This window comes from Notothenia rossii (assembly GCF_949606895.1).
Source record: "Notothenia rossii genome assembly, chromosome: 5".
NCBI classification, from domain to species: domain Eukaryota; kingdom Metazoa; phylum Chordata; class Actinopteri; order Perciformes; family Nototheniidae; genus Notothenia; species Notothenia rossii.
In genome coordinates, this window is record NC_136903.1 from 13,961,276 (window position 1) to 13,973,945 (window position 12,670).

The 12,670-nt window shown below is 40.4% G+C and overlaps 1 long non-coding RNA gene across 2 annotated transcripts in view; it reads left to right on the plus strand.

Annotated features, from left to right (window-relative positions):
* Positions 1 to 12,670, plus strand: part of LOC307040907 — a 23,578-nt gene continuing 10,908 nt past the window's right edge. Inside the window, exons 1-3 of one of the 2 annotated variants that reach the window (XR_013808630.1) lie at positions 1 to 222; positions 11,659 to 11,948; positions 12,188 to 12,354. This is a non-coding gene — a long non-coding RNA (uncharacterized lncRNA). The remainder of the gene's footprint in view (positions 223 to 11,658; positions 11,949 to 12,187; positions 12,355 to 12,670) is intronic. The other variant, XR_013808631.1, reaches the window with a different exon arrangement.

The following is a 12,670-nucleotide window of genomic DNA, read 5'->3' on the forward strand; positions in this document are numbered from 1 at the left end:
ATGTTGGCTGAATGAATCGTTTTATGAAATGTAGTGCTGTTGGAGCTGTTGGCCACTAGGAGGCGGGAAAACATCAAACAAGATGGATGCTGTCGTCCAATTCATTTGGGCCAGTCGACCTGTCCACCTGTAAAGATGTTAAATCTGACGTTTTATAAACAAATGTTTCACGTTCATTGGAAAACATTAATTTGGAGTCGTGTCTCTGTCCACCTGATGAATGTAAGTACGATGTTCACTATGCATTTCTGTTTCTGTTGAGCTTTGTTTGCTTGCACAGCCCCGTGTGACTAAAAACGCAAAACAAGCTAAAAGGGATTTGTTATAAACTCAGAAAAGATTGGATAACTTTGATACATTCTTATTTATCTTGACTCAAAGGGATTTGCTCATGCGTTTGCATTGTGGTCTGGATCAAGCTAATATTTAAAGATTGAGGAAGGCCTCAGCTACTACAATCAGTGACATTATTACAAACCTGGGAAAACCTTAACAGGGTTCTTCTTTTTCTTTGTCTGGATAAGTGTAAATTATGCCTTAATATCTTTGGGTTTAGGACAAACAATTTGGAGATGTCATCATGGCCTTTGCAGAAATGTGTTTGGCATTTTCCCTATTTCTGACATTCTGTAGATACAATTTAAAATCATTATTACCAGAAATAACACTTTAATAAAAATGAAAACAGCCATTGCCCTTTGTTATTGTGAGCCACATGTTTGAATTCTATTGGGTGTGTAAAGTATTTAAACAGCGATGCAATATCAGAAGCTGTATTGTGCCACATACAGATGAAATCATGCAGAGCACCTTCATCAGGTGAAATCGTGATTTGAAGAAGTGCAGGGAAACTTGTGATGGTTGCTCTCAACACTATGCAAGGTTTATTACCCTGCTCTGCTCTCACTTTGCAGACACACCTACAGCTTGGATATGTAAAGTAGCTGGACTGTAACAGTGAAATAGTGTGAGTGCAGGTTTAGGCCGGCCTGCTGAGCTGCAAGGGGGGGGGGGGCAGGCATACTGTATCTGGACTGAGGTTCAGTCAAGCTCAACAGGTGTTACTCATTCAGTCTCTCCTGGTTGCCCTTCATCCTTTCTCCTGGCTGCTAACAGGCAGGGATGGTTGGCGTTTTTTCCGACTCATGTTTCTGTAGTAGGGCTGCCATTTCAAAATGTATCCTTTCATGATACCTTTTTTTTTAGGCACTTTGTGGCGCACGATAAACACACGATTGAAAGCGTTGTTTCTTTGTGGAGAAAATGTAGCTTGACAGATGAAGAAAAAATGATCGATTAGTCGACTTTTCCGATTGGACTAAAATGTCTTTAGTTTAGTTAAACAGCCCTGCTCTGTAGGTGTTTTCCATTTTTTATTTGTTTCAGGTCCCTTTGGAGTTTTTTTATTTAAACACACATTAAGGTTGGCTTATAGATCTAACAAAAGGTATGTCTATAGATTAAAAAAAAAAAAAGCTGTCTTATTCTCAGCTATAAAAGGTATAGTTCAATTTATATTCTGGGTAAAATGGGACTCTTTAAGCGTGCTAAAGCTTCATGCTGCTCAGCACTGTTGACGAGTGAAGGAGTAGCAGAAGACAAAACGTCCCTGGGGTCTGTTACAAGTATTTTCAGTCTCACGGTTTGATCCAAAACTTTGTTTAAAAACCACATGTTGGATACATTTTTTCTGATATTTGCCAGCAGCTGACCGGTTGAATGGAAACACTTTCTTTATTTCTGGGAAGGCCAGACCTAGAGTGACTTAACTTTTAGGCCTTTAAAGAAAACATTTCAGACTTGCATTAGACTATTCTTAGAGCAACTATTTTTCACTTTTAACAGACCTCTGTGGAACCTGGCTTGGCCCATACTCTTTTATCCATTTATTGTCATCTCAACGGGCAGTTTGTTAGTTATTTTGGTTCTTTGACAAATGTTTCTTCTACTTTTCCTCAAGAGTTTTGGACAAACATATCTTGCAACAAACAGAGATACAAAAAATAGGACTACATTTTATATGTAGCTCTTAAAAACGTTTTATCTACTAGATGTTTTTTCATTTTTATATAAATATTACTGTTCTCTTTAATTTAAAATCAGGAATGCCCGGTATTGTTTTAATAATCCTTTTTTCGTTGTATAAATTAAATTCATCTTCTTTGCTGTACCTCAACTTCCTTAAACACAACATAACAATGATTACTGTACTTCCAAAGTAGACTTATGTACATTCAATACCCTAAGTTTCTCAAATTAAAAGTAATTGTGAGGATAAAACTTTATGAAACTGGCTGAACAAGCGAACCGAACATGTGATTACAATTTTCCCAACAGGGTTATTAATAAACACACTGTTATGCTTTAATGTATGAATACTTGTTCAGCTCAAGGTGAGTCGAACAGCGTCCAGCTGACTTCTTTTAGCTTCCCTTCCTCATTACAATATACTGGAGCTCATTACAGTCAGCTCAAATCAAAAGAGAAATGTGCAGCTCTGCTTCCTGTGCTGTACACGCTGAGGGCAGTCAATAATGGTCACAAACCATTGGAGGTAGTGAATTGTAACCAAACTGAATCATAAATCCAACAATCTGTCCAACATCTCACAAACGCTGCACTTTCTAACTTTACTGCTTACAGCTTAAAATGCTATGCTTTTTGTGTAGAGTACCATTTCATGTGTGTACAATATAAAGTGAATTATGATCATTTCAGCCCAGTTTGTAATGTATCAGTAGACTACAATGAATGTACAGTAAGAGCCAACAACCCTTTAACTCGCTTCATGAGGGCGCTAGCAGTCCTACTACTCCTCCATCCACTGCTTGTTAATGTATATTTTCTTATTAACATCAACAAGAAGGGACCTTTTTTTTTTAGACACTTCATATACATGAAGATTTAAGAAAATATTTATCATTTTATATGTTTATTTTGATGTATTGTTTTTTGTATTTAATGATAAAGTCTATCAAGAACGTGCTCCTCATGTTATAGGTAAAAAAACAAACTAATGGTGCTGTTTACCACACACAAATATGATTCAACACTATCTGTATGCATATCGTCCATTTTGCCCTTTCCATGACTCTGCAAATGTGTTCCGAATCTCAAGAGGTCTGAGACTTTTATCCAACAAACTCCAAGTGTTGACTGAAGCAAATCTTGACACGACTGTAAGGCCGGACCCTCAAATTAAAACAGTTTGTTTCTGTCTGTGGTCACATCTCATACCAGTGATATTAAGGTCCCCTGTTATACTGTTTTCATCAATTTATTATAGGTCTCAGATATATACAAAACATGTCTCTGAAGTGTTTGGCTCGAAATACCAAACAGATCATTGCAGCATCCCATAGTCCCCTCTGTTTCAGCCTGGCTTCAAAGGTGCTGATTCTCTGTCTGTTACTTCAGGGCTTCTCAAAGTGTGGTCCGCAGATCACTGGTGGTCCGTGAGCACCCCTAGTGGTCCGTGAGTATATTGGTGAAATTTCACATTTTAAATTAATTAATTAATTAGAGTTTACGGCACTCTCGCGGGAATATCTCCGCAATGGAGTGAAGTTTCACAACACATGTTGCCACTTGTTTGTACAATTTTCAGGCGATTTGTAATCTTTTCTAGAAAAACGGGGGTGGGGGGGGCGGGTTACCTTGTTTGGTTATTGGCAAAAAATCGTTATGACATCATAAAGTGGCCAAAATCTGATCAGCTAATTTTCAGACAGGTTTTTATATAAATGGATCAGGACAAAAAGTGAGAGAATCTTTTTTCCTGAAACTTCAGAATCTCTTTACACATGTACATGTTTATGTATAAAATACATGAAAAAGTGGATTTTGCATAATAGGTCCCCTTAGACACAGGCCCGAGGTGTGCAACCCTCCTGGTGGCGTCATAACAAAAGTTTACTCCAACAGCTTTTTTATAACAATGCTCCAAAATAAAATGAAAAGCCGTTTAAAAGATCAGCCTGTGTTGATACAATGAGGATTGTCTTTTGTTGGTTATATCATACACATTAAAGGCCACTCTCTTTTTACCAAATAATTTTAAAATAAAGGATTTACTCCTGTTTTGGATTTGTTTATAGGAATTGTGTATATGTGTAGAAAATGTGTAGTTAAAAATGTCTTGGTTCATATTTAATAATTAAGGATTTTTCATATTAATTACAGCCACCAGAACATCCTCGCAAATGCTTCTGGCTTCTCAAAGCAGTAACAAATCTTAGCAGTAGAACCAATACCGTCCAATATATTCAAGAACGCTCCTTTGTTGTTATAAGCTTTCCATTTATAAGGAGCCCTCCCACTGTTGTTAGAGGAACTTGTGTAAAAGCCCTTGAAATAACTTTTGATTGTATTTATTTGTTTGGGGTCAATGCAGAGGATTGATGGTGTAGGGCGACTGGCTGCGAGGGAGTGCGGTCTACTTTCAACAAGAAGGTTGTGGGTTCGATCCCAACCCGTGCAGCCAACATGTCGATGTATCCTTGGGCAAGATACTTAACCCTGAGTTGTTCCCGATGGCCAACGGTGTGTGAGTGTGTGTGAATGTTAGTTCCTAGAGTATGGTACACTGCTCTGTATGAATGGGTGAATGACATGTAGTATGTAAAGCTCTTTGAGGGGTCGTAAAGACTGGATAAAGCGCTATATAAGTACAGTCCATTTACAGTTTGTTTTTAGCTAATTGGACATCCCTATCGTGTCCCTCTCTCAAGGTTGAAAGAGTTTGATATGGCTCCATTTATTTGTATTCTTGCATAAAGGTTGTCGTACATTCCTTGAACAGTATTAATAAAGATCTTGGCAAAGCCAAACTTTTGAATAACTTGGTATAAGAATTTCCAATTAACTCGATAAAAAGCTTTTTCTGCATCGAGGCTCAAAAGTACTGCCTGGAGTTTATTTTTTGATATATGTTCAACTACGTACAGTGGGGCAAAAAAGTATTTAGCCAGCCACCAATTGTGCAAGTTCTCCCACTTAAAAAGATGAGAAAGGCCTGTCATTTTCATCCTAGGTACACCTCAACTATGAGAGACAAAATGAGAAAAAAAGATCCAGAAAATCACTGTCTGATTTTTAATGAATTAATTGGTAAATTCCTCGTTAAAATAAGTATTTGGTCACCTACAAACAAACAAGATTTCTGGCTCTCACAGACCTGTAACTTCTTCTTTAAGAGCCTCCTCTGTCCTCCACTTGTTAACTGTATTAATGGCACCTGTTTGAACTCGTTATCAGTATAAAAGACACCTGTCCACAACCTCAAACAGTCACACTCCAAACTCCACTATGGCCAAGACCAAAGAGCTGTCCAAGGACGCCAGAAACAAAATTGTAGACCTGCACCAGGCTGGGAAGACTGAATCTGCAATAGGTAAGCAGCTTGGTGTGAAGAAATCAACTGTGGGAGCAATTATTAGAAAATGGAAGACATACAAGACCACTGATAATCTCCCTGGATCTGGGGCTCCACGCAAAATCTCACCCCGTTGGGTCAAAAATGATCACAAGAACGGTGAGCAAAGATCCCAGCACCACACGGGGGGACCTAGTCAATGACCTGCAGAGAGCTGGGACCAAAGTAACAAAGGCTACCATCAGTAACACACTACGCCGCCAGGGACTCAAATCCTGCAGTGCCAGACGTGTCCCCCTGCTTAAGCCAGTACATGTCCAGGCCCATCTGAAGTTTGCTAGAGCATTTAGATGATCCAGAAGAGGATTGGGAGAATGTCATATGGTCAGATGAAACCAAAATATAACTTTTTGGTAAAAACTCAACTAGACGTGTTTGGAGGAGAAAGAACACCATACCTACTGTGAAACATGGGGGTGGAAACATCATGCTTTGGGGCTGTTTTTCTGCAAAGGGACCAGGAAGACTGATCCGTGTAAAGGAAAGAATGAATGGGGCCATGTATCGTGAGATTTTGAGTGACAACCTCCTTCCATCAGCAAGGGCATTGAAGATGAAACGCGGCTGGGTCTTTCAGCAGGACAATGATCCCAAACACACCGCCCAGGCAACGAAGGAGTGGCTTCGTAAGAAGCATTTCAAGGTCCTGGAGTGGCCTAGCCAGTCTCCAGATCTCAACCCCATAGAAAATCTTTGGAGAGAGTTGAAAGTCCGTGTTGCCCAGCGACAGCCCCAAAACATCACTGCTCTAGAGGAGATCTGCATGGAGGAGTGGGCCAAAATACCAGCAACAGTGTGAAAACCTTGTGAAGACTTACAGAAAACGTTTGACCTCTGTCATTGCCAACAAAGGGTATATAACAAAGTATTGAGATGAACTTTTGTTATTGACCAAATACTTATTTTACACCATAATTTGCAAATACATTATTTAAAAATCAGACAATGTGATTTTCTGGATTTTTTTTTTTCATTTTGTCTCTCATAGTTGAAGTGTACCTAGGATGACAATTACAGGCCTCTCATCTTTTTAAGTGGGAGAACTTGCACAATTGGTGACTGACTAAATACTTTTTGGCCCCACTGTATATGTAGAGTTCTGCGGATATTATCTTGAGTTTGCCGTTGTTCTATGAAGCCTGTTTGATCTAGGTTTATTATCTGGGGGAGGATTTCTTCGAGTCTTTTTGCCAAAATGTGGTTAAAGATCTCATATTCTTGATTTAGGCTTGGACTGTCGGGGGACACTTTACTTCTTGCTTCTGTCTGTCTGTACCAGTGTACTCTCATGTTCCGAATAACCCAGCTTCCCCCAAATGTCTTTTTTGTGTCTAATCTACACCGGGGCGGGATCCTGAGTCGTGTTTCTGTGGCTGCGGTCCTGCCTGACTCTCATCATACTACTTCCCTGATGGCTCCCACAGGATTGTTGACATCCTCGTGGATTCATCTTCTTATTATAGACACATGCATTTCCAAACATTTGGTCTACCTATGCTATAAAATGTATTATCTCTTCGATTTACACACGGCATCTATTGCACGTCTGTCCGTCCTGGAAGAGGGATCCCTCCTCTGTTGCTCTCCCTGAGGTTTCTCCCATGTTCCCCTTTAAATTGTGGGTTTTCGCTGGAAGTTTCTCCTTGTACGATGTGAGGGTCTAAGGCAGGGGTGCCCAACCAGTCGATCGCGATCGATCGTTCGATCGCGGGGAGATTCCCAGTCGATCGCGAGATGTGTCTAAAAATAGAACAACAATATTCTGTTTTATCGTTAATGTCCTATAACATAATCTTTCTGTGCCAGAATAATGCACTTGAATGCATCAAAGCTTTGTGATTGGCTGGCGTGACCCCATGTGTTGGCGCGGGGCTGGTCGGCAGTCCAAACTAGTTCGCTGACGTTGTCCGTGTCAACAGGAGTGACAGCCCGCACACACAAGACCGCAAGTATGGCAGAAGCAAAAAAGCCCAAAATATATAATTTTCACTCCGAGTGGGAGGATGATTATTTTTGTATCTATTCCAATTCAAAGTCCATCTGTCTCATCTGCAATGCGAGTGTGGCTTTATCGAAGAAGGGTAATTTAGGAGCGGCATTTCAAAATATAAAAACTCAAGTTAGATACCGTTATTAATCAGCTGTAAGTTTTAGTTTGTTTGAACTTATTCATTTTAATTATTGTACAAAATGGTATAAGAATGCAAACATTAAGATCTGTTCGGTTTAAATTGATTATAGTCTATTATCAATTCAGCTTAAGAAACTAGTGTTGCTTGCATCCTATTTTAAAGGAATTTCTTTTTATACTCTACTAAAATGCAACAAAAAAAGGGTTTGATTCTATTAATTTTGTCTTTTTTATTGCACTTTGGCAGCAGTTTCCTGTGTAGCTTCAGATCTGAGTTGTCTTATTAGTAAGCCTAATTTATACTTTTGTAGCAACACTATTTTTAAATAATGGCAAAGAAAGGGTTCAGAGTCTTTTCTTTTTTCCCTGTGTCATATGTGGCAGCACTGTTCAATGTTTCTTGAAAACATTACCCACTGTAGTATGTGACGTGTGAATAAACTCCAACTCTGTATCAACAACACTGTTGTGTAGCTTCAGTTAAATACTTGTATGTGCGTAGATTACAAAGAGGTAAGATAAAGGATCTGCAGTATTTTATGAAGTATTCATCGTACGAAGGTCAGTTTTATACAAGTAGAAGTGTGTATTTACCCGGTAATAGGCTGCCAGTAATGGCTACGACTCTTTATTTGGACTGGTAGATCTTGGCAGACTGGCAACTTTAAAAGTAGCTCTCGGTTAAAAAAAGGTTGGGCACCCCTGGTCTAAGGACAGAGGGTGTCGTATTGTCATACTGATATTCTGTACAAACTGTGAAGTCCACTGAGACAAATGTAACATTTATGATATTGGGCTATATAAATAAACATTGATTGATTGATTGATCAGTAGATCCATCATTTCCTTGTACCATTCAGAAGGGAAACCATCTGGGCCTGCGGCTTTATTGGGTTTTAAGTCTGCGATTGCCTTTTCTACTTCTTTTCCCGTAGTTTCTCTAATTAATTTGTGATTTTGCTCATCCCTCACTTTAGGAAAAGTTATCAAATCAAGGAAGCTCCTGATGTTGGGTTTATCTATTTTTGGCTGTGTGTATAGGTTTTTATAGAAATTGACAAAAGTTTGATGTATGTCTTTTATCTTACTATGTGTAATACTTGTTTCAGGGTCTTTTATTTTATAAATTGTGTTTTCTACCTGTTTTATTCATTTGTAAGCCAATAGTTTTGCTGATTTACCTCCTACCTCATATCTTTGTTTTTGAAAGATCCTTTTTTTTTAAATATGTCGTTTGAGAGGATTTCATGGAGTTCGTTCTTTTTTTTTAATCTATTTCCATTTTAGTTTTTGTATTTAGGGTTTTCTTATGTATAGTTTCTAGATGTTTTAATTCTGTTTGAAGCTGATTTGTTTTCTCTTTTCTTTGCTTAAAATGATTGGGGACACTTCTCCATTATTATTAATGTTTAGATAATCTTTTATATCGGTCCTAATTTGCGGCCTTATTTGGTTAAGAATTCCTGTGTTCAGTCTCCAGATTGTGCTTTTCCTTTCTAGTCCAAGATTGAATTCCATGAATTCCAGACCGGAGCATGGTCCGATAAGTCCATGGTCCCTATACTGCAATTTTGAAACTTATTAAAATCTTTCTGATTCATAAAAAAATAACCAAGCCTTGAATATACAGTGTGGGTGTGAATAAAAGGTAAAATCTTTCTTTAACGGATTTAGGTCTCGCCATATATCCGAGAGTCCCAGGTCTCCCAACATCAGTTTAATGTTCTTGGTGATTTCTTTCCCTCCTGAGGAAAGAGGTTTTGATGTATCTAAATTTGGATTAAGTGTAACAATGAAATCTCCCCCACAAATTAGGATTCCTTGGGCCTCCAATGTTATTTCAAAAATGAGTTTGTAAAATGACCATTCAGATCAATCAGGCAATTAATCAAACTAACGACTAACTGTTGCTTTATTGCTTGAAACAATGTGGGAAGCATAGAGCAACCCCATGTTTATTTTTAAGGGGAAAAGACCATAGGAGATTTTATCCTTCAAAATGGATGGCAGGTTTAAGATTTTTTTTTTACACTTGATAAAAATCAGTTCGGGCAAACCGAAGCGTTTTTGTCGCGGAGGAAACCCTGTGTTGCTTTTGAAGGGAAAAAAGACTCATGGCAATCATCCCTTAATAAATCCCCTACATTTTCCCCTAAATAACGCATGCTACAGTTTTTTCATTCGTTTGCAAAAAATTTGGGAAAACCTGGAGAAACCCTGTGTCTCAGTTCACCTTAAGCTTCCCGAAAAGACATTCCAAACTAATTTCCAACAGATCTAAAGAACCCGCTGATGCGTCCACGTTTCGCTTGGTAGAGCAGCTGAATTTTGACAGACTCGGCAATAGATTCTACAACTTTTGGGTTCATCCGTATCAACTCGATCGTTAACATGATTATGCCATATTCCATGCTTAAGCGCTGGTAAATAACCTTGCCAAGGTCACCGAAGGTCGCTGCGGTGATGTCAAAGTGAAGGCCCTCCACTTTAGCCAAAATGCTATCAGAAATGCACTTATAGGGTCCTTGAAGTTCAGTTCAGTACTGTACCTATGGCTAGGTTCTACGAAGGCCAGCGAGAAGAGGTCCACCACAAAAATCCTAACCAGGATTCTATTTAAGTCGTTCTGCAATTTTCTTCTCTACTCGAAAGGATCCAAGGGACAGGCAGTTGTCTCCTCACAAAGTGCTGCTGGCTGCAAAGCTTCGTCCCTCTCAACCAAGGTGCCTGGGTGAATCAAATCATCAGGCATTTTGTTTCCTTGACTGTGAGCAACGTAGTTTCCAACAGATCTAAAGAAGCCGCTGCTGCGTCCACGTTTCGCTGGGTAGAGTAGCTGACATTTGACAAACTCGGCAATAGAATCTCCAAGTTGTGGTTCCGCCAATATCAAGTGGCCCATGACCATATCTGGAGAACCATGTTCCTTTCACAAGCGCTGGTAAATAACCTTGTCAAGGTCAGGGAATGGCGCCGCGGTGGTGTCAAAGTAAATGCCCTCCACTTTAGCGAAAATTCTATCAGAGAGGCGCTTAATGATGCCGTTGACGTCCCAAAAAGTGTACTCTTTGTAATTTTTTTCGAAGGCCCGCGAGATGAGCTTCTCCACAAAAATCTGAACCAGGATTCTACTTAAATCGTTCAGCAATTTTCTTCTCTTTTCGAAAGGATCCAAGGGACAGGCAGTCGTCTCCTCACAAAGTGCGGCTGGCTCCAAAGCTTCGTCCCTCTCAATCAAGGCGTCTGAGTGAAGCAAATCATCAGGCATTTTGTTTACTTTACTGGGTAACGTACTTTCCGTGTCTGCGTGCATGTTTCCATGGGTGGAACAGCTGATATTTGACGAACTCGGCAATAGAATCTCCAAATTGTGGCTCCTCCATGATCAACAGGCCCAGGGCCATATCTGGAGAGCCATGTTCCTTGCACAAGCGCTGGTAAATAACCCTGGCAAATTCATCTAATTCCACCCTGGTGAAGTTCATGCCCTGCATTTTAGCCAATATTCTATCAGAGAGGCGCTTCATGATGCCGCTGACTTCCACAGTACTGTAGTGAATGTTAGATTCTCTGAAGGCCCGCTGGAAGAGATCCCGAATAAACATAGACCTAACGAAGAATGTCACCACTTTAGAACCCTCCCCTTCCAGCAGAGCATTGCCAGCAGTGCTGCTGGTGGCAGAGTTCATGCTCTCTGTCAACTCTTTGCTAATAAAGCTTTCACGTTTTTTCTCTGGGTAGAGCAGCTGACGTTTGACGGACCCGGCAATAAAATCTCCAAGATGTCGATCCTCCATTAGCAAAAAGCCCATCACCATATCTGGAGAGCCATATGCCTCGCACAAGAGATAGAAGATAACCTCTTCAAGGTCAGCGAAGATCGCCATGGTCTTGTCAGAGCAAATGCCCTCCACTGTAGCCCAAATTCTACCAGAGAGGCGCGTAATGATGCCCTCGCGGTCCGCAGTAGTTCACAGACCCATATCGTACGACATCTTAGATTCAGAGTAGCCTAATTCGAAGAGCTTCTTCGCAAACGAACTAACCAGGATTCTAATAAAGATTTTCTGCAAATCTCTTCTCATCTCGAAAGGATCCAAGGGACAGGCAGTCGTCTCCTCACAAAGCGCGGCTGGCTCCAAAGCTTCGTCCCTCTCAACCAAGGCGTCTGACTGAAGCAAATCCTTAGGCCCCATCATGGCCACTTGGACCCTTTGACTCTTCTGGTTTTGGGTGGATTCGTCGACATCCGTCTCGTCCAGATCCAGCACTCCCTCGGCCATAAGGGATGTTATGACCTCCGCTGCGTTTGCGATCTCCTGAGAGCTCTCCTCTTCCAGCAGAGCATTAACCTGGTCAGGCAAATCTTCCAGGACAGGATCGGTGAGTCTTCTCACCTCCTGGTAAATTATTTCTTCTACAGATTTCTGTTTCCGGATGTCAATCACTGAGTCCCCTGGCGAACTCTGCTGCTGGACTCCTGGCAGAAAGGAAATCATTGAGACCGGTGAATCAGCTCTGGGCTCCTCAATTTCCACAGTTGCTAGGCAACCAACGCTATTTCATTTACACCTGACAACTCTTATTTGCTCACTTCTTGACATGTTACGGTTTCCTCTTAGTGCAATGCAACGTGTGGAGAAGGCATGAGAAGCAGGAAGGTGGGGTGCATGGGCGCAAGGATGACCCCCGTCCAGGACGACTACTGTGAGCCATCGTCCCTTCCAGCATCACACTAGGCCTTCAAAGCAGCTCCCTGCCGCTGTGGACTTCAGGGCAATGGTCACAGGTAGGAATAAAGAATGAGTTTTGTTCTGATAAAAATACACATCTAATAAAGATGCTGAGGGAAAAATGCTCATGTTAAAATCTCTGCTGCAGAGGAAGTTCTATTTCATAAAAATGTCTTAAATACATTGTTTCAGTGGTTGACACATTGAGAATGTATAATATAGCAAAATGGCTATCCTATTGTAAATGTTTTTTTACTCATTGGGATAAACCCCAAAAGTGTTACAACTGTCCCTGGTCTCCCCTACATTGTGTCAGTAATCACATATTAAGTAGGCCCTATATACAGTAGGCTTAAGTAGGTACCAATTTAC